General features: G+C 44.6%; 1 long non-coding RNA gene across 2 annotated transcripts; it reads left to right on the top strand.

The window, feature by feature from the left end:
- The first annotated feature begins 3,024 nt into the window (after positions 1-3,024).
- On the top strand, positions 3,025-16,371 carry LOC142600538 (uncharacterized). 2 transcript variants are annotated; one of them, XR_012834077.1, is made up of 3 exons: positions 3,025-4,630; positions 9,912-10,061; positions 10,598-16,371. It is a non-coding gene; the product is annotated as an uncharacterized LOC142600538 (long non-coding RNA). The 2 variants fall into 2 exon arrangements; XR_012834078.1 differs by having other exon boundaries at positions 3,026-4,630; positions 11,087-16,367.
- Positions 16,372-26,712: the final 10,341 nt, after the last annotated feature.

The raw sequence follows: 26,712 nt of genomic DNA on the forward strand, positions 1-26,712 counted from the left end.
AGAGTCTGCAGGAGAAGCTGTCCTGGCCAGAAGGAGAGGGGTTTGAGCTCCCTGCAGACTCTGTGTTTGCACAACTTTGCACTCAGCACAGGGCTAAAAACCCAAACTGTGCTGATTCATTTCCATTCTATATCCCCAAAACCCTATGCTGAAAAATAGGTGCTGATTGCCATTTGAGTCAAAGCTTTTCTGGGGCTGAGTCTTCATTTTGGGAGATAAGGACAACTTCAAGTCACGGGCTGCCCTGCACCAAGGGCAAGGGAACGCATTGGGCCGGGAATATCCGTGCTGCAATCACCACGCGCCTCGAGCAGCCTGCGGGCATGCAGCCCAGGGAGCCTGGAGCTGTTAGAGGTGTGCTCCGGCACTGGCACCGGGGCTTGGCTGCTGGTCTGAACTTGGAGCGGAAAGGGCACACAAAGACCACTCGGGGCGTGAGGCATGGGATTCTTCTTAATTTTGTCTTTATTTAACTTTTTAAAAATGAAATTAAGTAATCATCCAATGTTAATTATACCTTGTCACATTTCTAGCTGTGCTGATCTGATTTGCCTCTAGCCTTGGCTTTAGACAGTTGAATGCACCTACATGCTATTTTTCCCACACGTGTTTTTTCCTGAACCGGGGATGATGGCAGTGTTTAAATTTCAAAACAAAGCTCACAATCTCCATTTCTTTTTTATGGTGGGAAAGAAGGTGGTAATCAAGATAGGTGTCTGGGACAGGACAAGAGGCCAGACCAATAAGTCAGATTTCAGAATCACTTTCATGAGCTGCAGCGCTGCTCTTTTATCCTTCCACAACTGCAGGAGGCTGATCCCAGTAATATTTTCATTTTCATCAAGGAAATAAATAAGATATGGGGTTTGGTTTTTTTTTTTTCCTTTTTCTGGGCTTCAGAAGAGACTTAGGAGATGTTTGACTTCCCCAGAGTCAAGGTGTTTGCAAAGTCAGGTGAGCCCCTCTCAGCTGTTGATGTTTTGTGTCTGCTGCAGATGAAACTCTGCTCCTGCTTGATGTGTATTTTAAGCAGAGAGGTTGATCAGTAAGAGGGAACACTTGTCTGCACTGACCACTTGGCCTTCACTCCTACATGTCACACATCCTTTCAATCTTCATTTGTGACTGCACATTGGGCTGGTTGGAAGATTACATTTCAAACGTGGGTTAGAGAGAAAGCTGGTTTTCCAACCAAATTAGATGTTTTGTAAAAAAAAACATTCTTCTTTCCAGCAACTTTCTTGATTCTGCAACTCAGGTGTTCTTCTTCAGATACATTGCAGGAGCCCAGCCTGTGCAGGAGAATGGGCACATGTAGCACATGTGCTGCTAGAAAGTATATCTCTGACATTCCTGAGAAAATAACTAGAGGAGAGAACACAATTGAAAGCTTTTCTTTCAACTACCTTCTTTCCCAAAGCACTTTGCTATAACTGCAAAAGTTACAGAAAGAAGAAAAATCCAGCTAATCTAAACTACAGCAAACCCCAGGACAAGGAGCTTGCCAGACTATGTGATGAACAGGATTTAGAAATTTTACCTACTTAGATTTACCCTTCTGCCTCATCTCCGCAGTCATTTGATTTCACAAGTTTTGCTAGGGAAACTGTAGTTTAAATAGAGGATCTTAGCCCAAACCAGTAGCAAAGAGTACTGGAGAGCCTAAAGTGAAAAACAGGAAACTTCTACACCACAGAAATAGTGAATGTTCAGTTTAAAGAGGACTCACTGACTGGAGAACGCTAAATAATGACTTGAGGGCAATAAGAATGATAAATGTTCAGAAAAGAGAAGATCCAGCTAAAAAGCATCTTTTGCCCTTCAGGGTGGGAAGTCTAAAATTCTGTGACTATGCAAAAAACCCCTGGGATAAGTGTTTAAGACTTCACAGACTGAGGAACTCCATCGAATACTAGGCTTTGTATGGCTGCTAAAGCTTGAAAATGGATGGTCAAGCCATGCCATAAAGTCCAGAAAATGTCCATTTACTTTTTTCCAAGTACCAGTGTGGTGGGTTGACCCTGGCAGAGGGCCAGGTGCCCACCAGAGCCTCTCTATCACTCCCCTCATTCACCAGACAGGGGAGAAAAGGTACAACGAAAAGCTTGTGGGTCGAGGTAAGGACAGGGAGAGATCACTCACGATTTGTAGTCACGAGCAAAACAGACTGAACTTAGAGAGGGAATTCATCTAACCTATTACTAAGCAAAACAGAGTAGAGGAATGAGAAATAAAATCAAATCTTAAAACACCTCCCCACACCCCTCCCATCTTCTTGGGCTCAACTTCACTCCCAGCTTCAACCTCTGCCCCCCTCAGCAGCACAGGGGGACGGGGAATGGGGGTTATGGTCAGTTCACCACACGTTGTCTCTGCCGCTTCTTCATCCTCAGGGGGAGGACTCCTGTCATCACTCCCCTGCTCCAACATGGAGTCCCTCTCACGGGAGACAGTCCTTCACGAACTGCTCCAACGTGGGTCTCTCCCACGGGGTGCAGACCTTCAGGAGCAAACTGCTCCAGCGTAGGTTCCCCACGGGGTCACAAGTTCTGCTGGCAAACCTGCTCTGGCGTGGGGTCCTCTCTCCACAGGTCCACAGGTCCTGCCAGGAGCTTGCTCCAGCGTGGGCTTCCCACGGGCCACAGCCTCCTTCAGGTGTCTCCACCTGCTCTGGCATGGGGTCCTCCAGGGGCTGCAGGTGGAATCTCTACACCCCCTCATCCTTCCTCCATGGGCTGCAGGGGCACAGCCTGCTTCACCATGGTCTTCACCACGGGCTGCAGGGGGATCTCTGCTCCGGCTCCTGGAGCACCTCCTGCCCCTCCTTCTGCACTGACCTTGGTGTCTGCAGAGTTTCTTACATCTTCTCATTCCTCTCTCTGGCTGCAAAAGCTCTCCCTAAGTGTTTTTTTCCTTCTTAAATATGTTATCACAGAGGCGCTGATTGGCTTGGCCTTGGCCAGCAGTGGGTCCGTCTTGGAGCCGGCTGGCATCGGCTCTATCAGACACAGGGGAAGCTTCTAGCAGCTTCTCACAGAAGCCACCCCTGTAGCCCTCCCCCCCCACCGCTACCAAAACCTTGCCACGCAAACCCAACACAACCAGACAGACCCTCCAGAGATCAGAACATGCCTCAGGTACCTGCCACAGCCCCAGTCTTTGCTGCCTGCTCTCTGGACATCCCTCAGGAGTAAGGTAAGGGCTGGTGTTTATGGTGAGCAGCAGTGAGCTCTTCTCTCAGTCCCAGGCTGTGCCCACCTTGCTACTCAGCAGGAGGCTGGCAACAGATCAGGGTGAGGGCTCTGGTTTCCAGGAGCAGAGGCTCCTGCTCGTGTCTTGCACAGCCTGGAGGCAAGGATCTGCATTTCATTGACTGGGAGGAACACCCTCATCCTCTTCCTGGGGCCAACAAGACTTGCTCTTGGCCCCAGGCCTAGTGTCAAGATGACTAGTATGGGCAGGAGCAGCAGGAGGGTTAGGGAAAGGCTGCCACACTTCATTTCTTCCTGGGTTTTAGAAGACTTCCAAAGTCAGGTTGAAGGCTGGGGCACACAATCATTTCTGAGGTCTCCTGAACCCCAAGCTCAATACTGTTGCACAGCCTGACACTACCAACACCATCCCACCACTGCACCTAAGACAGAGACAGTCTGGAGTTCCCACACCACATCCTGGTGTGTCCAACTCCATGGGACCACAAAGAAACAGATTATCAACTCCTCCTTTACCAAACTTAAATCTGAAATTGCCACCAAGATACGAACACCTTCCCCAAAAATGTGAGGGAGCCCAAACTGACCTAGGACAAATAGGAGACCTCTGGAGCCTGAACTGCAACTCCATGAGGCTCCCTGGTCTCCATGGCCAATCGTGGGGCTGTTCCTCCCATCCTGGGCACAGATCCCAACTCTCTCCTCAGCTCCAGCCACACATGAGAAGAAACAAAACCATCAACTTGCTAGTTGAAAATACAAAATCCCACCCAGCCCGTGCCATCACAGGGCCTCTTTCCAGCTATTCCAGGTATGCAGAACCAATGCTCCATTTTTATCCTGCCCCTACTCCATCTTCTAGCATTAAGGGAGACTATGCTGTCTTTCTGAACATGGGAAAGTCACTTTATTTCATGTAGTCCCATTTATTCTGTTTGATCTTTGCTGATTTTTTTTTATGGCTAACTTCATTCTGCTTTTCTATAAAATGTGATGTGTTCCTTACAAGCAGATATAACTTTCATTTCTATTTTCTTTCCTTGACAGTGATAATACCGTAGTTTTTAATTCTACATAAAAGTCCTGTTGCTGCCTGTAGCAATAAATTAAATTATTCATCACGTATAGTTTGCTTTTATGATCATGTGTTCATCCACCTTGAAAGAGTAGGATTTATGCAGAAATAATTGAGTAAATTAACAATCTAGGAAATCTTAGGTAGAACTTAATAATGTCCTTTTGTACTTTAAATCTTCAAAGTCATAACACAAGCAGTTCCTGTTCTTTCTCACCTTTTTGTATGATAGGACAGCACCTGTTACAGCCAGATTCTGTGCCAGGCTGGCCAATATCTCAAGAACATGAACATCACAACCATCATCTGATCCAGTGTGTCGTGGAAGGAGACGCCCTTCCAGGTGGGAACAGGCACTTTAGTACTGTAGACCCCTCCCCAGCGCTCTGGCTTCTCTCCTATTCTGCTATCTTGCTTGTAAAATATACCCATCGACAGACTGCAGGCTAAGCCAGCCAGCCTCTTCTGGCATGGGACGTCACTGGCAGAAAAAGAGCTCTTGTCTCCTTGCTTTCAATATACTTTAAAGAAAAATAGCAGGCTGGAGCCAATTGATAGTCTGTTCTCAATGTGTGAGATCAGACATGTCTAAAAAAATATATGGAAAGAACTGGTAAGACTTTGTTTATATGTCTCTGAGGACATGTCCTCAAACATAGACCTGTTCTCTAGCCTTATCTCACTGGTTTGGAGCAATTCAATGCAAAAAACCCCACGTAATGAGAAGATACAAAAATGCCAGAGAGCACATATACTCTCAATAATAACTCCTGATCATTGAAATTCAAGATGACAGGGAGTGATGCAAGTTCCCTGAGCTCTGTCACAGCAATTACAATAAGTATAACACAGAATCAGAAGCCAGAGGAGCTTCTACTGTTAACACTTCTTTAATTAAAATGTCCCATGCATACGGACAGGAAAGGAAAGAAGTGTAGTGTGGGGAAAGAGTTGCTAATCTCAACACACTATAGAGAAGATGTTTATAGTTTGGCACCCTTTCATTTTTTTCCTTTTAGGATGTTTTGTGTTTTACACTGTAAATACATTAAGTCCTTTCTCACTTGTATTAAGAGAATTTAAGAGATACATGGAAAAAATGGCAGATATTTTTAAAAACCATATCATCAGTGAAAAGATTGCACAGTTTAGCATCAACAGTCTGAACTTCTTAAACTGTGCAAAACCAGAAAGTGGCAGCTTTTGGTTGCATCTCACACATTTGCATATTAACTACCAAATGCTTCTCTGCTGCACCTCTATCCTATTCCAACAAAGGGCAATAGCTGTTCCCTCAGCTGACAAGACCTTTACTTCTCCTATGCCAGTTACTAAAAGCAAAATTGTAAAAATTCTGATTTCTCAAAAGATATAAGTCCCTCTGATTCCCGACTTTCTTTTTCCAACATGCTATTTAAAAATCCTGACTTTAAGACCTTTTTCACTAGCCACTCATGAGGCACATTCCATTTGCAGAGTAATCTGGCTCCACCAAGTGACAATTGTTGTGATTGCTAGTCTACACCTGCAGCTAATACAAATCTGGCACTGGGTACCGCAATAAGCCAGTAACACCAGAATTTCATTGGAGAGCTTTCAACTCCAGTAATCCATGTGCCTTAGACTATTTCACTGTAATATCTATGGAACAAATCATGATGGGGTAAAAGGATTGCAGAAAAGCAAACTGTTTCCCACAGACTTCCAGATGCTGGGTGGGGTACATACCTCTAGAAATGTGATGGGAACTTGAGGAGAGTGTAGCAATGACCATGCTATGTGGTCTTTATCATGTAAAGGTCTGAAATAACATGCATTGGAAGGTGCAAACGAAGTGGAGAAGCTTGCTGACATGCAGCCGTGAGGCAGGATGTTCTCATACCTATCCTGCATAACCGTTTCTGAAAGAAAAGGTAGAACAGCAGAGCTGGGTTTTTTTCTCATACGATGCCAGTGTGCACGCAGAGCACTGTTACTGATGTTCCTGTCCTTCATTGTCTTACATTCTGCTCCACCAACATCCAAGTTCCTGCATGTGTTCACTATATGGTCAATATTCAGCTCGCAGATTGTGACAGGTATTACAACAACGGGATACTCTGTTTTACCTACGAGTGAGTTGCTTTCTGTCATGTCAGGTATCACCATCGTCGAGATCCACTGTATGGATCAGGGACATTTTTGTCTCATTATACCACTGTTCTACTTTGAGCTACCTAATTACCAGGAAAAATGGGGAATAATTAGTGGACAGCCACATAACTTAAACTTTTTAAAACTAAAAAAAAATATTAGCAAAGTATTTTAAAAACACTATAAAGAAAAAAAGTTTTGATAATTAATATCCTGTTCAGCATCTACTGGGAGATGGGGGGAAGAAATATTAGAAGTCTTTTGGCCGTTTACTTACTGAAGTCTTGCTTCAGTTATGCTGGGTAGTGTGTGTGTGTGTGTGTGTGTACCTTTCTCTGTGTGTGTGTGTGGGGGGGTGCTCGAGGCATGCTTTGAGTTGAAGGTACTGGGAATTTTGTGTTTGCTTCCCTCTGGCTGTGTGTTTTATTACTGCTGTGTAACGGAGAAAGCGAGGGGCATAGTGAACTGATGAAGGACTTAAAGATACACACTCAGTGGAGGAATTCAGAAAAGTGAAGTGCTAATATACATTTTATTGACTTCTGTTTCCCTCTTTGCTCCTTATATGTACTAACATTATACATGTTATTATTGTATAACTAACAATATCAATGTTACTAATTGGTATCTGTATTTTCGTAACAGTGCCATGGGATTAGGATATCCCTTTTGGCATTCTAGATTTTATCTGAACTTAGACCAATATATATTAAAGTATTAATAATAAATTATGTCTGTAGTAGAAGACACAACTGTATCTGACCTATATAATAACCCCTGTATATATTTTCTTCTTTGGAATTCTCCCATAAATTGATCAAAATGTTTATTCACCTTCTACTTACTTATTTAGTCTAATCTGTTGAATAACTGAAAACATTTTAGAATAAATCTGTACATCAAGAAGACAGTGATACTATTAATGTAGCTATGATGATTTAGAGCATATGCATTTTGCCTTAATGAGACATGTTGTCTCATGTTAAAATAATTCCTGCTTGTTTGCTTTTACTGTGTATAGGCTGTTTCAGTTGTAAATATGCTAAAGTGTATAACTGAAAGAAAAACATAAAAAGAAAAAAAAGTCCAGAAAAAAATCAGTTTATAGTGGTTTTTGTCCTCCATCCTTACAGTCTGCACCTTCTTGTATCCATCACAGTTTTTGACCTATCTCTTGCTTTGATAAAAGTGATGACATATGGATCATATACAATCCTGTCCAAGCTGAGCTACACTGATGGTTTTATGCCATCATTGCCATTGCCTGGCACAGGGCATAAGGCAGCTGAAGTCATGAGTGGGGTATCTGAGCTGAGTTTCTGGAGGATACCCCACTGACCGCATCAACAAAAGCTTGCTATGAGTCATCCATGCATGGTGGCCCTTCTGCCCTGGTCATTCCCTACATGATCAATGGCATCACCAAAAATGAGTTGACAAAACCAAATACAGTGGGTCTAATCATTTGACCTGACAAAACCATTGAAGTTGCTCCTGTTATTGAAATCAGTAGAAATCTTCAAGTCATTTTCTACCAAGGACTGTGTTACCAATTTCTTTTACACACATCCAATAGAAATGTTGTAATTATTTGAAGACTTTGATCATGGAAGCAACCAAAGCAACTAATTAACATTGCATATGACGTTTCCAACTTCTCGCTTAGATGGGAAAAGCAACTTTCTGACTTAAAAGTACTTTACTTAGACCTTTAGTAGCACATGTTGGACAACAGCAGGTAGCATCAGATTTGAACTCTGATGAGAAGTGTTCAGAATGCTTCCAGAATCACAGCTCCAATTCCTTTAATTTAACGTAACTATATGATGTAACCATCCACGTGACTTAGTAAAGTGAGATCAAACCTGAGTTGTTATATCTTTTAACTCTCCACCAACTCCCGTCACTGTAACACTCTTGCCATATGAATACACCTATGTACAATAAACTAATCCAGACACAATATAGCATCATCTTCATAGAGAAAAACACTAATATCCTTACAGTAGAGAGTCACTGGAGCTACAACTATTGACTACTTGGGAAGACTCATTATAAAAATACCAAATAATACAGAGGAGGTAGCTTGCAGATTAGCTAATACAGTAACAAATATAAATGTTTTAAGATGTGAGTAATCTAGAAATGAACACAACTTGGTAACAGTTTGTCAGCACCATTAATACCAGGTGTAAGAAAAAAATGATGAGAAATTATTTTTTCTTGCTAAGTATACTTTGGGAAAAAAAAGGAGCGAGTAACTAGGACTGGCTTTGGATAGCCACGAGGAGAGCAATCAAACACAATTCATTTAATCCTGGCCAGTGTATTCGTGTCAAGCAAATAGATGACTAATGGCTAAAAGACCTTATCAGCATTGCTAGAAACCACTAATTGCTAGTTGGCCAAATGCAAAATGTGTTAGCCATAAATGAGGCAAAGTTTATAGGGAAAAGTATTATGTTGGTTAGACCAGCTGCTGTTTGGCTGGAAAAACTAGAAAGCTTAGTCTAACTGAATTATTAATCAACTAGATGATTTTAGAGGCAGTTGTTTGCAAGGGGACATGTAAAGATGTTAGTGCCTGTTGTACAGAGGGGTATGCCTAACTACTGGGGTAAAAAAGAGTGGAAAGTTTGTGGGGTGTTAGGATGAAAATAATTGTACAATATCATAAAACCAATACTGTGCTGAGCACTTGTTCCTTAACATTCAGTAAAGTCCTTTTTCCCTCCAAACTTGTGGGGCCTTGGGGGTTTTTTGAGGTTTGTTTGGAAAGAAGTTGGGAGATGTTTGAAGGAGCTATGAAGAATGAGCAGAAGGACAGAAAGGAGTGGGGGCACGGAAATAAAGAGAAACAAAAATGCTGGTTTGGCTTTCTGTGACATTATGAACTAAACCAGAGGCTCTAATTATCTAATTTGCTCATCATTTTTCATCTCGAAGCCTAAGAGATCGTGATTCTTTATAGTATCATCTCATATCTCAAAAAGAGATCTTTACACTGGATAATGAAATGTGTTACCACAGCAACTCATTTGATAGAAGGAAAGTGAATCCCAACTTTTTCAATGCAAATCAAGATTAAGTTAAATAAATAAAATAAACAAGTTTACAACACTGTAAAAGCCATGCAGACAAAGCCAGCGATTTTAAGCTGAAGAAACAAAAAATACAGAATCTTCCAAGGAGTGGGTATGCATAAATATATACATAGCGTGACCAATGTTTCCTTTCTCAATCCATAAGAGGTTTTTCCAGTTTGAAAGATGTCCCTGCCTCTGGCAGGGTTTGGACTAGATGATCTTTAAAGCTTCCTTCCAACTCAAACCATTCTGTGATTCCATGATCCTCTGGGTAAGTACATTTGAAAATTCTATACAGTACACTTATTTTTCTGACTGGAAAAGAGAAGGAACCCAATGCACTAGAAATTGTTTGCTGTCCTTAAAATGTTGTTATTCATTAAATTCTACCTTTTTTCCTTGAAGGACTTCCACAATGTGCTGCACGAGACGGTGAAATACTTGGAAGTGAAATGGAAGTTGATAGTAATAGAAATGAGCCTTCTCATTTTATTTCAGAGGTCTGCCAGCAGTCTGACAATGCCATTTCCTTAATGAAAATGGCTCCAGACAAAGGTAAACAAATCTAAGTAGAAATTAGGCATTGTTTCTAAAACATAATTACTGCTTTTGAAGTAATTGTGAAGTAATTTTCACTTATTATCATAAAAAGAGTACATTAATGTCAGTGAAGGATAAACCTTTTGAATGGAGATGCCTAGCAGAATAGAAGAACTTGAAGAAGGGCTTGCTTATATCTGCAGTCTGTTTTCATTATCTACCGAGCAGTTCGATAGAGACAACTATTGTTCAGTGGTGCAATTAGTATTTATGTAATCAACAGCTGTTACGAAGTAAAAGACTTAGAAAACCTATTTAGAAAAACAGATGTGGCCTGCAGCTAAAATTCCCAAACTGCAGTAGTTTAGAGGAATTCTCAATCAGTAGTCCATTTATGAGTTGTTTTCTGGAGGACGTCTTAAAGATTATTTTGGTTACTACATACTGGGTTATACAAGTCTTTCTAGAAAATTCCTATCAGTCTAATTGTTTACATGATCCAAATATGAATAAAACTCCCCCCCCCTTTTTCTTTTTTTTTTATTATAAAGGCATACATCAGATTTTCATCTGGACAAAGTAGTGTCAGAGCTGGAAGATGCTTTTTTTAAGTGGAGAAGCGTGGCCATTTTACAGTATGTTACCAAAAAGCATGTCCACTGGGCATTACTATTCAAAGACAAGGACTCGGGATGTACTTTGTACATGTGATTTGAACCATTCAGAGACACCAGATTCAACAAGAGGGTTTTCTAACTAGAGGGAAACTAGACTTGCAAGTCTAGAGAAGTACACTGTAGGAAATACAATTCCAGTATTTTTCCAAGATATATCCAGGATGAAGCAATTGGAAATACAGATTGAGAGATCTTAAGAGGATCAATGTAAATATTTATATAATCTTACTCGGAAGTTGCCTCTATGACATACAGCTACGAGTTCCTGTCTGGCACCTTCACAGACATTATCTTTTAAGATCCACATTTGCCTGAATCATCCTAAGTGCATAATGATACAACATACTTTACATTTTTAAATAGGAGAAACTTCTGAGCCATTTTCTGATGTTGTCAAAAGTGCTTCATCACCACAGCACTGTGAATGTACATAATTGTCCCAGGAAGTGAAGACCCAGCAGCTCCAAGAGGCATGTGAATTGTGCACTTACTACCTCTCAAGAGGCAAGTATTGAAAGGAAGCTATCCTAGTGAAATCAAGCTGAAAAGTAAGCACATCTAACTATCTTTAAATGCAGGCTTGGAGGGAGAGATATTTAAATCTGAAAAATACATCCTTAATTAAAACATTTATGGAAGACTTGGGTAAAAGCAATACGAAAAAGTTCAAGTAGAAACAGAATTCCTGCATTGCCAAATGTTGTGTTTCATGATCTACTACCTGTTGGAGAAGGTCTCCTTCTTCAGATATTCTCTCTATTCTCATATTCCTTTGCAGTTTTTTCATTCCCCTCAGCAAGAAAAGCAAGACCTAGAGCCTGGATCCAAAATTGTTTCTTGGCCTGCCCCAGATGGGAAACCTACTTAAGGCTGTTGCTTCACAGTGATTTCCACAGGCATTTGCCAGCTGAGTGCCAGCTCCTCTTCCCAGTCCCCTTCCACGTGAGGCACTGGGAGCCTTCGGATGGATGCTGAGCTCCCTGACCTCCCTCTGCCTGGCATCGATGGGAGCCTTCCGCTCACCAGGCTTGGTGTCCCTGGGGAGCGCTGTGCTGGCAGCCTGAGGGTTGGTTCCCACTGTTGTTTGCCCAGAGAGGTTGTAGATGCCCCATCCCTGGAAGTGTTCAAGGCCAGGTTGGGTGAGGCTTTAGGCAACCTGGTCTAGTGGAGGGTGTCCCTGCCCATGGCAGGGGGGTTGGAACTAGATGATCCTTGAGGTCCCTTCCAACCCAAACCATTCTATGATTCTATGATTCTTTATTGCCCTGGGAATAGGGCCCACCTGCAATGGCAGAAGCTCCATCTAAAGAGCCTAAGGGAAAGTATGGATTTCTTGTTCTCCCTTAAATTAAATCCCTTCTGGCACTTCAGTGCAGGCACCTGGGTGAAGAAGGCTTGCCAAAGTCTCTGGTGGGGTTGCACTGAATTAGCAGTGATGTGGGCTGCTCAGGCCCTCCAGGACCAGCTCTGAAGTGAGGAACCGATTCACTGTGAAACAACTTGTTTACTCGATGTGAAGAAATAATTCTGTTGCCACAGACCCCAGTGCACTGGCTGTGGCGTTTTCAGGCTTCGTTGTTTCTAGTGGTGAGGTCTGTGTTTTTCAACAAGTAGCATGGAGACATTTGCAGGGGCTTCCAGGAGGGAGAGACCAGGGCTGCGAGACCAGTGTGAAGCAAGAAGGCACTTGAGATGGTTGGCAAGAAGTGCAGGGAAAAAAACTACAGCCAGCATTGGTTTGTGCATGTCAGGTTTGAAAAGCCGAGTTAAACAGTTCTGTCCCAGCCCTGACTCTGCTGACCACGAGGGCAAGAGCTGCTCTGGCCGAGCTGCAGGAGCCTGGTTTCAGGCGAAGCAGCAGCTTTGCCAGACGGTGTGCTGGAGGCTCCTGCTACAACTGCCACGTGTCATTTTCTTGTCTCCTTCATGCCCAAGTTGTCCTTCAAATGTAAAAGTTGGTGCTGGAAGTGCAGGTCACCACTCTGTGGTGGCACTTGAGGCAAGTGGGAAGTGCCCCGTGCTCCCCAGCCACCAGGTGCTTTGTGAGCCATCTCTGCATGGTCAGATGCAGGGGCACGGGGGGCTGACGTCATCGCTTCGCTCAAAGAGTGAAGTCCTTCACAGCACTCTGGATGACTCAGGTAGTCCCAGCTGCAGCCTGGTTGTGTTTTTTTCCCATAAGCCTGGGCGTTTCATCCCTGTGACCCAAGTCCCCCTCACCAAACACGCTTTGGCCATGAGGCTGTGCAGGGCAGAGGCATTGCCGAGCACAGTGAGGCACCAAATCTACTCAGTAGTTCTTTGACCTGGGACATCAGCAAATGCTGTGTGACCTGGGTCATTTCAAAGCCTGGGCTGGTCAGTGGTGGTGTGCAATGATTCAGACACCCTAGACTGTACATAGCATTAGCTCCTCAAGTTCTCATCATTGAAAAGCACTAACTGAGGCCCTGGCTGATTCACGGCTCTGCTGTGGGTCTAAGAAAAGCTGGGCATACCCTCCTGTGGGAAGGAAACGCCAACCTCATGCTGCTTGGCCAAGGAGAGCAGAAGGATACAGTGGGCAGCTAATGACTGTGTGTGGCACATTGCCAAGTAGCTGTGCCTGCCAGCAGTTTGGCTAGCGATACCTCATATCCTCCAGACTTTTCTGATTGCCATTTGAGTCAAAGCTTTTCTGGGGCTGAGTCTTCATTTTGGGAGATAAGGACAACTTCAAGTCACGGGCTGCCCTGCACCAAGGGCAAGGGAACGCATTGGGCCGGGAATATCCGTGCTGCAATCACCACGCGCCTCGAGCAGCCTGCGGGCATGCAGCCCAGGGAGCCTGGAGCTGTTAGAGGTGTGCTCCGGCACTGGCACCGGGGCTTGGCTGCTGGTCTGAACTTGGAGCGGAAAGGGCACACAAAGACCACTCGGGGCGTGAGGCATGGGATTCTTCTTAATTTTGTTTTTATTTAACTTTTTAAAAATGAAATTAAGTAATCATCCAATGTTAATTATACCTTGTCACATTTCTAGCTGTGCTGATCTGATTTGCCTCTAGCCTTGGCTTCAGACAGTTGAATGCACCTACCCACTCCATTATTCCCACGCATGTGTTTTTTCTCTGACCTGGCCATGACGGCAGTGTTTTCAGCTTCAGAACACAGCTAACAATCTGCCCTGGTTTTTTGGTGGTTTTTTGGGTGTTTGGGGATGGGGTTTTTTTGATGGGAAAGTAGGTGGTAAGCAGGATTTTAACCAGGAAATGTGAAGACAAGATAGGTGTCTAGGACAGGACAAGAGGCCAGACTAATAAGCCAGGTTTCAGAATTGCTTTCATGAGCCAGCAACTTCAGTGCTGCACTTCTACTCAACTAGTGCAGCAAGCCAAGCCCAGAACTATTTTCAGGACTACTTTTGCAGTTCCCCTGATTTTACTAAGGAAGTAAAGAAGATTTTTCTTTTTCCTTTTTCTGGGCTTCAGAAGACACTTAGAGGATGTTTGACTTCCACTGGTGAGCCCCTCTCAGTTCTTGAGGTTTGTAACAGTCAGCATTGAAAAGGGAGGAATCCCTTTTTGTGGTGTGTCTGCTTAACATGAACATTATGCAGAGATTTATCTGTAGGGGAGATACTTTTCTGCACTGACCATTTAGCCTTCATTTCTATATCTCACACAATGCATACCCTGACTCCTGGGCATTTTCCTTCTTAGTGAGGGGTAGTAGTTCCTGTACTTGGATCAGAGGTCAAGTGCCAAGGTTTTGTAAGAGAGGGGGCTATTCTGTGTGAATGCCAGTGCTCTCCGCAGAATAGAAAGCATACTCACTTTAAAAGTTCTGCATTTGTAAAAATAAAGTTTGTCTGTTGATTTCGCAAAAAGCCAAAGGAAGTAAAGGTATGGATGTTAGTAAAGCCTGACTTTGCCCTTGACACAAAGCTGTGATTCGTGACTAGGAAGCTGGGTGCTTGATCAGACCATGGCAGCTGTGGGGCAGAGTGTTTGTTCCAAATGTTCTTCTCATGTGAAATGCTTGGTTATTATGCTGTGAATGTTGGCTGTACACCTATGTAGCATAAATGATAGCTTTTGTCACAGACATACCCATATATTGATGCAGGGAACCATTTCTCATCTAAAATCTCCCTGCTGAGCAATAGTCTGGCTGTGAGTCCTGATGCACCTGGGTTCCTGTCAAAACTTCTGTAAGGTCCAAGATGAGTATAGTCCCATTCTGTCCAGACTTTCTCATACCATTCCATGGTTCTTGCAGCACACAGCTGGTATGGACATCGCGGGCTGCCTGAAAATTATGTAGTATTTTTTAAGGCTGTAGGCAGATGACTATGTCCTGACCTACCTTTGAGCTAACTGAACAGGACATAAGGAACCACTGGGCATGACATGAGCGATTGCCAGACATGACAGCTACCAATGTGAGAAGCCAACAAAAGTTACATATAGTGCTGTGAAGAATGGATGGATTTCACAGATGGTTAAAAGTGAATTATGTGAGGAATATCCAGACTTCACAGATAACTACAAGGGAGGGTTGGGGACCTTCAGGGGGTGGAATATTGCAAGACCTACAGTGCCTATGTAAGAATACCAGTAATGTCAAATAAGGTCAAGATAATCTACGTATCATTATCAGATGTACGGAATTTGGGTATGGATGTAGCCAAATTTGGATTGAGGGGGAAAAAATAATTAGGGGGGTGGCTTGTTGTCCTGGTTTCAGCTGAGAGGGTTAATTTTCTTCACAGTAGCTAGTATAGGGATATGTTTTGGATTTGTGCTGGAAACAGTGTTGATAATATAGAGATGTTTTTGTCATATAGACATGCTGTTGTTGAGCAGTGTTTACACAGAGCCAAGGCCTTTTCTGCTTCTCGCACTGCCCTGCCAGCGGGATGGCTGGGGGTGCACAAGGAGTTGGGAGGAGACACAGACAGGACAGCTGACCCAAACTGACCAAAGGGATATTCCATACCATATGGCATCATGCTCAGTTTATAAGGAGCTTGGGGAAGAGGAAGAGGCGGGGGGGTGGCAGCATTCAGAGTGATGGCCTTTGTCTTCCCAAGTAACTGTTATACATGATGGAGCCCTGCTTTCCTGGAGATGGCTGAACAGCTGCCTGCCCATGGGAAGTGGTGAATGAATTCCTTGCTTTGCTTTGCTTGTGCGCGCAGCTTTTGCTTTACCTATTAAATTGTCTTTATCTCAACCCATGAGTTTTCTCACTTTTACACTTCCAATTCTCTCCCCCATCCTGATGGGGGGGGGGGGGGGGGAGTGAGCGAGCAGCCACGTGGTGCTCAGCTGCCAGCTGGGGTAAAACCACGACACTTGTTTATTTGGGAGGAGACTAGGGTGGAGAAAGGAGGATCAAAACATGGGAAAAAAGCTAATAGATGTAAATGATGTAATCACAGTTGTCCATGGATACCTGCCCTTTATCACTACAGCCTGGAGTAGGACAATTAGCCAAACCTGTTGTTCTGATCATGCCATGCATGTCTAACTTGTTTCCAGAGTCAGGAGGCCTAGGGTGCATTTAGTTGCCAGCAAGAGAACACCCAGGGTGGACAAATCCAGCATCCCAGCATCACCATGTTGGTATCTGGTATGTGTTCCAGGCCTGATGGTATCAACAGCTCCCTATCAGCCTAACATCAGTATTCATGATACAAATGTTGATTACATACTTCATAACAGGTTGATTGCCCTGCTTCAAAATGCCGTGTGTATTTTACTGACTCATCTTGGAAAGTTTCTTGTTACTGAGCCAAGATATAATGGGGAGAGCAATGACAGTCTCTAGGCTGTTGTCCCTTTGAGGACTCTAGACACAGAAATGCACTGGGAAGCTTGGATGTTTTTTACGTTGTTTCCTTTGGATCTTCCTTTGTGACTCCAGCTAACCTAAACTACAGCAAACCACGGGACAAGGAGCTTGCAAGACTATGTGATGAGCAGGATTCAGAAATTACCTGTTCACATTTACCCTTTTGCTTCCTCTCAGCAATCGTTCCATTTTACAAGTTTTGCTAGTTTAAATAGAGAAATTTTGCCCAAGCCAGTAGCAAAAAGTACTAGAGAGCTATAAAAAATTTGAAGTCTTGCACCACAAAGATTTTGAAGTTCAGCTGAGCACTTTGGTCATACAGCATATCATGTGCTTGGTACATGTTCATTTGTGCATCCTGTACCATGCATTCTCCTTATTGCACTCCATGTCTGGAGAGACGATCTTGTTCATTGCCTCACTTATCTGCTTGTCACAAAATGAGCACTGAAGGGGGAGGACGGGGCTGTCCTGTCTGAAATACCTTGTTTGTAAATGGGAATCCAGGAGCATAGTTCAGTGAGAGATCCCTTGAATAGGAGGTTCTTCATGTTTCTCATTCAGGCCCTGGGCCTCAGCCACCCCAAGTGAACTCTGCTCCCAGAGCTCCAGCTTCTCTGCCTGCAGCTCTTGAGGCACCCTGGGAGGTGAAGTCTGCATCACCGCGTACCCACTTGTCCCATGTCTCCATTTGAGTTCTGGCCTGGGTTATGTGGTGCACTATGGTTGACATTTCGGTATAGACCCTGTTGAGCATTAATTGAGACTGAGATAAGAAAGGGGTTGATCATGATGGGAACTGGAATTCAGAAGGTCCAAAGTACATTCCCACCTTAGCTAGGGATTCTTTGTGTGATCTTAGGCATGGGTCTTAACCTAAACTGTCTGCAAAATGGAAGTAACATATCCCTGCCTTCCTGGATCACTGATGACATAGAAGTAGCACAATAATAAGAGTCATATTTACACCTTTAAGAGCAGTGTAGGACAGCCTGGTCTCTTCCGTATGTGTCACATTGAATGTCACCCTTCAGATACAACTCTGTTAGCAAAACTCCCTGCAATTGCCTGAGTTAGCTTTGCTTCTTTGAATGAATTCCTCTGCATGGTGGATTAAATACAGCTCATTCCATTAGTCTTTCCTCAGCTTTCTGACAGGGTAATTAATAGCAGCACGCACAAAGCATTAATAGGTTTTGCATGGCTCTTATTGTGAAACAACTGTAATGATGAAACATTTTCATCTGAAGACCTGAGGACTGAGTCTATAGGGTGTTAATAAAATTAATTGAACAGAATGAATAAAGTCTCAGGGAGGGCAAGACTTTTCCTCCTGGCAAGGTATTCTGCAAGTGAGGTGTGCTGTTCTGACAGGGGAACAGGGGAATGAAGTAAAAAAAGCTGTTGTTTTCCAGGCAGCAAATGGTCTGGTCCTTGTTCTCCAGCCACTTTGTCATGTCTGCAGCAGACAGAAGTGTCTTGAACCCCTCCATGCCTCCCTTCTCAGTATGCTCCAGTCTTACCGGCATGTCTAACTGCCAGGAACGAGCCATGTGGAACCGAAAGTTTGCTCCTGCCTCTGCTACACTTGCTGTTTTTCTTTCACAGGTCAAGTAACATAAATTCCACTGATATTTTCCCTGTGATTTCTTGGGCTGTTGCATTAATGAGTATGTATTAATGCTGAGTAAGAAATGCTTGTAGTACAAGTTTTAGGTTGAGGATGTACTTCTCATTATACTAATTGATGTCTGACAGTGCTGGCAGGATATGGTCTACAGTTCAGTCTCAGAATGAGTTCATTATTCTACCATTCAGGAGCTTGGATAAATGGTTGTCACTGGTTTTAGCTCAGGAAAAGATTAGCCTCCTCAAGAAACTGGCATCTTCATGGTTGATGTGAGAGACAACTAATGGAGTTGGAGGAAAGGAAAAATACTGTAGGTTAAGTGTTGACAGGAATTGAATGTGTGACAGCATGGAGCAGTTCTCTGATCTCTACTAGAGTCCTGCAAAAGACAGCAAAATTAATTCTGCCCTGCAAGTACCAGGAAGATGGGGGAAGCACAGGCATCATGAATAAATGAAGAAGGGAAATGAAACACACAGGAACTAAAAATTATTGTATTATATTATTCCACTTTCTTAAGAAGCCTGCAGTCATGCACCCTCGCTCGTTCTCTGTTTCTGTTTTTGTGTACCTCTGTTGATTTTACCCTTCCCTCCCATTAATAACTTTTGACTCTTGGTGTTTTCTAGAAGAATTGAGATCTCCTGAGTGCCTGTCAAGGGGTCTCAAGGTAAAGGAGAGGTCCTGTTCCCCTTACTATGGCAAAAACAAGCTCAGTGCTTATTCAACAGAAAGACTTCCACGTGGGAGGGAGAGAAAAAGGGAGAGAGTGGATGAATGCCCAGATTGCGGAAGTGCTTCAGTTAAAGATTACATGAAGTCACAGCTAATTATTATCAACATGATCAACACTTTTTGCAGCCCATGACATATTCTTATTAGCAAGCATAGAATATATTCTTTAGCAGCAATTAATAAAGGCAAATAAAATGTACATAATTTAGTTCTAAGGCTGTTGGACTGACAAGATGAAGGTATAAGCTTCTGGAGAGGGAAGAGAATGAGAAGAGGAAAAGGAGGTTAACAAGTTATTTTAAGACTTTAGGCCTCATTAAATTTGTTATTTACGTTCTTTCTTGATAAGGCTGATGTGAGTTGTTTACATTACTTAGGGGTGCCGCACCCTGGTGTTACAAGAGCTGCCAGGAAGGTTTAGAAAAAGAGCGCTTCATGGATGAACTACACCTCCAAAGGTTCAAATTATTAGCTGTAGGGTATGCTAAGGGGCATTTGCTCTATGGGCCTGTGCAGCTGTGTAGTGGTTTTGAGGGATGTGTGGCATCCAACTGGTAGACTTTGGAGTCTGAAGAGGGATTTGGATGTTTTTGAACTGTATCTAAATATTATTCCTGCACAGTTTTGTGGTTTCAGAAAGTTCAGAGAAACAGCTTACCTTTGAAGAGTTCTAAAACCAAACTGTCAGGTGTATTTTATTTTTTTTATCATTTACCCCAGCCCTCAAAGTGTTCTAGGTATTCTGCAGATAGGTAAGGCGGCCAGGGGGATGATTCAGCAATCTTTATTCACATTATCAGCCTCAACAGTAAGGCTTACTCTTCTCTGAGGGATTTATGATCTCCTTAGAGAAGGGCCAACTAAAGAAAGGAATACAATGAAGTGGTGGTGTGGGAAAGCTCAGCTGTGTCTCTCTCAGCCAGCATCTTCTGGTTCAATCTCACTTTGCTGTTAATTTTTATGTTTGTATTTGGCATCTTTCTGAAGTGCTGCTTATCACAATGGAAGCACAAATCATGTTAATTAATGAGAGTAGCAGCCAAAAAAAAAAAAGAAAAAAAAAAAGAAGCTGGCACTTCTTTGTCATAGTTAAGAGCTCTTGAAAAACTTGTCCTTGACGTTGTTTTGGCTGAACAAAAATTAGATGCATAATCACTATTAGACTTGATTGACTTGATCTTTCTTTCTATTACACCGATGAAAAGTACATGGCAGAAATTCTTAGCCTTGTACAACTATATTGCCACATACACATATTGCTAAATAGCTGAGCATCATCTCCTTGAGTTGGCCATTTATCACTGAGGGCGTTGAAATATCTGAGGTAGTCCACAATAGCTTTAGCATGATGGAGAAAAAACCCTTCCTGTTGATGTAAAATCTCTGTCAGGCAGAAAATTAAGGTATGATGCGTGAATCACCACAGCACAGCTGGAGAACCCATATGTTCAGAACCTTCAGTGGCTTCTCATACTCATCTGCAATCATCCAATGAGCAGGAATTTAAATAACCTCTTTCCAACCTCAGATAACAATGCATGCTGCTCACTGTGGGATGCTGTCCCCCTGACCACTCACCAGCAGCCAGGTTCCAGGAGACCATGAGTCTTCTTCAGTCACAAGTAGATACCAGTGCAGCATGTAGATGCCCACCTCAGCAGAGAAGGGAGCAACTAGCAAAGCTCTCAATGAAGGCCACCTTGAATTTCATTAAATTCATCCTATCAGTCATTCAGTGCTTGCTTCCCAACACTGTCATACCAGCCAAACATTTTCTTGTGGGCTCAGATCTGACAGTGAAAGAGAAATAGAAAATTTACCAGCAGAATTTATTCAGTTCCTTCTCCATCTTCAGCTGAGGGATGATGAAAACGTTGTATCTGGCTCACACCACTAGCAGCAAAGCAATGCAACTGGCTTAGCAGGGACACGTAGTTATTCTCCTAAGAATGAGATGATTCTTACAGCTCCTGAATAAACCATCTATTGCAGGGGTGTGGGGTGATTATGGCAATTGAGACCAAACTAGGTAATTATTAACTTTTCAAACCTTTGCAAATCCTCTTGGAGCTTTTGAATCATCTTTATATGCAGCCAGAAACTGCCCTCTGAATGTCCAAGAGTGGGAAGGTTGGGGATCAATCTTCTTGACCTCATGATACGCACACTAAAAATCTTTGAGTGGACAAGAGCCACAGGAGATGTACCACAGACCACAGAGAGCCAGAAGTAGGGGGGAGATGGCAGAAGGTCCCTGTATGTAGGGTGAAGGTGGGCAAAAGCTATGGCAGGGTCTCAGGAGGTCTGGTTTGAAAGCCTTTCTTGGCTTACTTTCTTTTCCTGCTGAAGGCTCCAGTTACCCAGCAGTACCATCTCAGCCCTGTGACAGACACATGGTATCTTGCAGGGAAGCCAATTTTGAACTGCGCATCAGGCCCAAAAGACAATATTGGCATCGTAGGGTGTCTGAAGGACAGCCTTTCCTATCCGCTGCTACTGTTCATCTCAAAGCTGAATCAGGATTATATGTAAACAAGGAAGAAAGTGAAATGGGTTTCCCCAGTAGCAAAAGATCAATGTAGCCTGAAGATTTAAAATGCAAGACTGGTCCTGAAGAACCACTTACAAACTTTCTTTAAAAGTCTGCCATCGTTCGGAGCTGCTGTCTTGGCATGAGTTACATGGAGCAAAACTGGGTTCTTGCCCTCTCACCTGAAGAGATGATCTCAGTGATCGGGAGCACAGTAGTCTGGTGTTGAGTCAATAGATAGAGAAACCAAGACACTTTAAATGGTTGACTCAGCTTAAACATCTTAAAAGCTGTACCTGAAACAGCTGGGTCTATGACATTACAGAGCTGTCATATACTGTTCAGTTCTTGCTACATCATTTTTCTTATGACAAGTTAATACTTGATTCTTTGAGTGGAGAGATGACTAGAGGTGCTAGAAGATCAGAGCAGAGGTCTCTGCTGTTTAACCAGCAAGTGTATAGAGCAGGAACAAAGTAAGCTATAGAAGACAATGCAAACGTCGTTACCTCATCTGGCAAGGATAGGAGGCATTGCTGGATGTGGGACTGCATAGCAGGGACTCGAGGACAGGCACAGCATAGCTGGATTCTTTTCTCTCAGCTAAAGTTCAACCACAGAAGATTCCAGCAGCACCCTCTGGAGCTGTGGCCTGGCGTAAACACGGTAAGAGCTGCTGTTCATGGAGCACTGAAAATAACCCGCGGGCTGGCTCCGCAGCTCCGATCAGTCACATGTGAAGCTCTGTTTATGTCTTCCTGCGCAATCAAATGAGCTGTGATTAACAAACACAGGCCATTTCTAGCATCATAGACTAGACTTGCTGTTAATTAAAAAAGAGGGTGGAGAGGAAAAAAAATGTTATCCAACTCCTCCCGTCCCTCCTCTCTGTCTTTGCTTTATTCTCACTCTCTTGCTGACAGTCTTCATGCCCTGTGTCCTAGCAGTGATGTAAAGGTTATTTGATAATACAAGGACTGTTTTGTCTTACAGGACAAACATCGTCCCCTGGGAAACTTTGGAGTTGCTAGTGCTGCACGTTCATGCCTGGATGCCTGCGGTTGGTGGTCTCCATCAAGTCCCAGGTGCTGGAACCATGTTAGTGTGTGTGTGTGTGTGTGTGTGTGATCATGAACATGCATGTGCACACGCACATGTGTGTGCACTCACACAGTGGCTGGGCAGGGGATGGGGAATCTCTGTGTTTAAACATGAAAAAGTTAAGCTGTGAGCCCTCCCGGTTTAGGAAGAAAAAAAAAAAAACCCTCAGGAAAAGGTGGATATTAATAAAAAAAGGAGAAAAAATAAAGGTATCTGGTATTGTTATCAAGCCCCAGATTGAGAGGAAGCATAGAGGGGGCTGTCGAGTCCCATTCTGTAAAGGGCTGCTTGCTTTTAAGCCTCATGCCCTCATCTTTCTCTCGCTGGAAGAAACCGCAGCTGTGAGGGAAGATGTGGGGCAGGAACAGCCGGCGAAGGCAGAGACCGTACAGAGGAATCGCTTTGATACGCAGGCTCTAAAGCTGCAGCATCCCTCCCCCCTGCCAAGCGCCCGGCCCCAAGAGGGGTTCAGTAGACTATGCTGTAATCCTGATTGTGCTCAGCAGTGACTTAGGGCTCTTTCCCTCTTTTAACTCCCTCCTGCTCCCTTGCCCTCGTCCAGGGCCTGTGCCGTAAGCGCGGTGCCCGTTTGCAGGGCTGATACTCTCCCCAGCTCCAACGCAGAGGCTGCGGTGAGAAATGGCTGTGCATCGCTGAGCAGCTGGAAGCAGTTATTAACCGAATTTGGCATCTGAGCTGAACTATGAATGCATCTGGGTGGCTTGAATTGTTCTTAATTATATTTTTGTTTTATTGTTTTCATTTTGAGCTGTGCTCTACCACTACTCTCTGTATATCTCTGTGCTGTACATTTTCTTTGCTTCCAGCCTGGAGTAATTGCTCCTTGTCGTGCTGTGTTTGCCATTTTAATTTTTTATCATCTCGGTTACTTTCTTTTCTTTTCCCCTTTTGATTATTTGGTTATGTCATTCCCATTTGCCCTGACATTTCAATAAATTCACTGCTACATTATCTTTGTCCCTAGAGCTGCAGTTTATCCTTCTCTTCTAATGTCTCTGTCTCAAAGCTGGATATAAACTGTTTATTTTTTCCTAACAGCTTCCCTTTTGGGCTGAGGAGCAAACAGCAGCAGAAAGCCGCCCTGCTGCAGACGGCAGGGTGCTGTGCTGGCAATCCTGGTGCCAGAGTGCCCCCTTCCAGAAATACTGGGGAATAACACGGCTCCTCTTCCTTAGAGGAGGAAGAAAAACCAGGCAGGACTCCGGAGCTCACTGTCTGGCCATAGGTTAACGTCCAGGTACTCAGATGAGACTAACTGAAAGGATGCTGGTGCAAATGGTGTGTAAGGAAACTAGTTTTTTTGGACTCTACATTTTCAGGTTGAGGGAATGCTCTTTATCTGCTGGGTTTTGCACTTCTCTCTTTTGCTGAGGTGCTTGCATTTTCCTCTGTCACACTCACTTTTTTGACCACCGGAAAGGGCTACCCTGGGCAGCGAGCCCGGCGGCGGGCTGGGGAAGTGGGGTCCTCTCCTGCGCACCCAGGCTGTACATGAGGAGATGGGCCTCCTGCAGGAAAGCACTTTTTCCCTTTGCAATAGGTTATTCCACCCTGAGCAGCTAGTTTCTCTTTGGTCGAGACTTTGGGCTTTGGCAGGTGCTGAGCAATCTTGCTCTGCGGGCAAAGACTGCTCCAAGATGGCCGGTCCGCCCGCTTGCGGAGGGAATGGCCTCTCTCACAGCCTCAGCGGGGAGGCACGAGTGGAACCGCTCGTGGGCCTCAGCTTTGGCTGCTGCGAAGCAACATCTGGTAGCTCACTTTAAAGGGGTCGATGAAGTTGGGTTTTGGCTGAGTTGTTGGCCTTTGTGCAGAGGCAGGGATGGCACAGCCAGGCGCTGGAGTCCAGGCTCTCTGCTGCAGGGGCAGCAGCATCTGGGGGAGATGCAGGATAGATGGATGCTGGGTGAAGAGGTGAGGGGGGACAGAGGAGCATGATGCTCTCTCAACCTGCCTTTTTTTGGGCCGAGCAGGGCTTACCTTGTCAGCACTCTCTGGAGCAAGGTTCTCACAAATGGCTTGGTTTCTGTACCAACAAAATTACTAAAAACTTGAGCTGTGGTTTGATGTGTGAATTCCTTCCAGCAGCCCTGTGTACGCAGCCCTTTCTAAAGAGCTTGCGCTGGAGACGGTGCCCATAGAAAGCCAGAACAGGGACACTGAGCCAGACCTTCATGTTAAAACTATTCTCAGTGCAGGGGAGGCTGTGGTTGTACCCGTACCAAAAGGAAGCGTGAAGGAAACACACTGTCCATGATTCATTCGAGGGAGGTATGAACCCATATGCTTCATTTGTAATGGTAACACCAGGTTTAAGGTGAAGTTAACAACATTATGCATCCTTTTTAAATGTTTTTCTTATTGTTATTAGACTTTATTCATAGATGAGAAACAGTGTTTTCCTTCAAGGCACTCCTTTCCGACCTTATTAAAATCCTAGTGTATTCATGAGTTGAGCCTCTGGAGTCCTGCTCTCCTTTAAATCTTTTAACACCCTCCAGAGGAGAGAAAACCCCACCTTGGTGGACATTTGTTTGTACGTTCCGGTGCAGGAAGGTTCCTTGCTAATGCATGGCAGCTCTTCAGCACTTTGGGCAACACAAAGCTCCTGTCAAGGCTGTGCCAGCAGTCAGCTGACGTTGTTGAATGAAAGCCCACAGTGTCCGCACGTGGTAAGCACCGCGTTACGCAGCAAGCGAAGCTCAGGCAGAGCAAGGGAACGTGATGTGTCCAAGCGCGTGTAGCGAGTGAAGGACAGACTAGAGAATAAACCCCAGGTGTTTTACTCTAGGCCTTGCCTTTACTAGACCAGTTTATCATTTTAGGCCACAGCTGCAATAACACTGGGAACGTGACCCGTGGCTGTGCCGTCGCCCTCGTTCAGGTCTTTCCACGGTGAGCCTGGCCAGCCGGGGAGCACCACAGGCTCCGAGGCGCTGGGGCTGCTGCCGCAGGTGGCGGTGCACGCTCCTGAGGACACCTTCCTGTCCTGTCCCCATGCCAGCTGCACGACTGCCGAGCCTGAGCGTGCACAAATGCACGTCGGTAGCACGGCTCAGCTGGGAGAGCACCGGCACGGAAATACGGCTGCACCCCAGCAGGATGAGGCCAAAGCAGATCTCTCCTCTGTGGAAACCTCAGCAGTTGGTAGACATCAAGTGGTTTGTAAAGTGTGAAGGACTGTGGTTAGGTCACTGGGCTGAACTAGCGACTGAGCCTAAATTGTGCCAGTCTGTAAGCCAAGAGGCAGTCAGCACTATCGGTAAATATGTGATAGCGAGGGTATGTATGCACGTCTGCAGACGTACGTGAGCAGGCAGGCAAAGCTGTGCCCTGGCTCTGAGGGTCCTGCAGGTTTATTTATTTATTTTATTGCCAGTGAAATGCTAGGACTGGAAAAGGAAACTGTTGCTGCACTAAGGCAAACTTAGCTCTGTCCTAACTCTGACAGCACTGTTTCTAGCCATTTTGGGGGTAAGCTAAGCTGGGTAAATAGGCAAAGCAAACGCTTACCGTAGCAGCCACTGGGGTTTGTGCCAAGCATGTTTGAAGGCTAAGCCATGACTGGAGAGCCGCACCACAGGCAAGTACAGCAAGAACATCTGAGCGTGCGAGGAGCACTTTGCTCTTCAGCTCCAGAACTATTTTTAAAGAGCCTGACCTGTTCGCAGACCTGCAGAAACCTGGCAGGTGGGAAGGAGCAAACACAGAGAACTTCTCCATGATTTGAAAATAATTACTAGCTGTGGAAGTAGTCACTAGCCTTATTATCCCCACCCGTCCTGTGTTTGTCTTCTCCTCCGAACGTGACACCCTCTTGTCTTGGCTCCAGTGCGTTAGGAGGCTTTTCAGGGCCTGACGTACGCCGTGAGCGTGGCCCCAGAGCTGTGGTGCCATGGGGCAGCCGGGGGAGGCTGATGCCCCTCCAGCACAGGAGCAAAGGCTGAGCCTGCATGGCTCCCTGCGGCCTGCTCCTTTATGCCAGGGAATTTTTGGCTGCAGGTGCCAGGTAATTCCTGGTACCGCTGGCAGGGGATCCTCCTGGCTAGTCGCAGCAGCGCTTTAATTCAGCCCACCCATGTTCACGCAAGGCTCCTGTGCAAGAACAACCCCACGCAGGGCTTACGTGAAGTTAGCT

This window comes from Balearica regulorum, chromosome 2 (genome assembly GCF_011004875.1).
Source record: "Balearica regulorum gibbericeps isolate bBalReg1 chromosome 2, bBalReg1.pri, whole genome shotgun sequence".
Lineage (NCBI taxonomy): Eukaryota > Metazoa > Chordata > Aves > Gruiformes > Gruidae > Balearica > Balearica regulorum.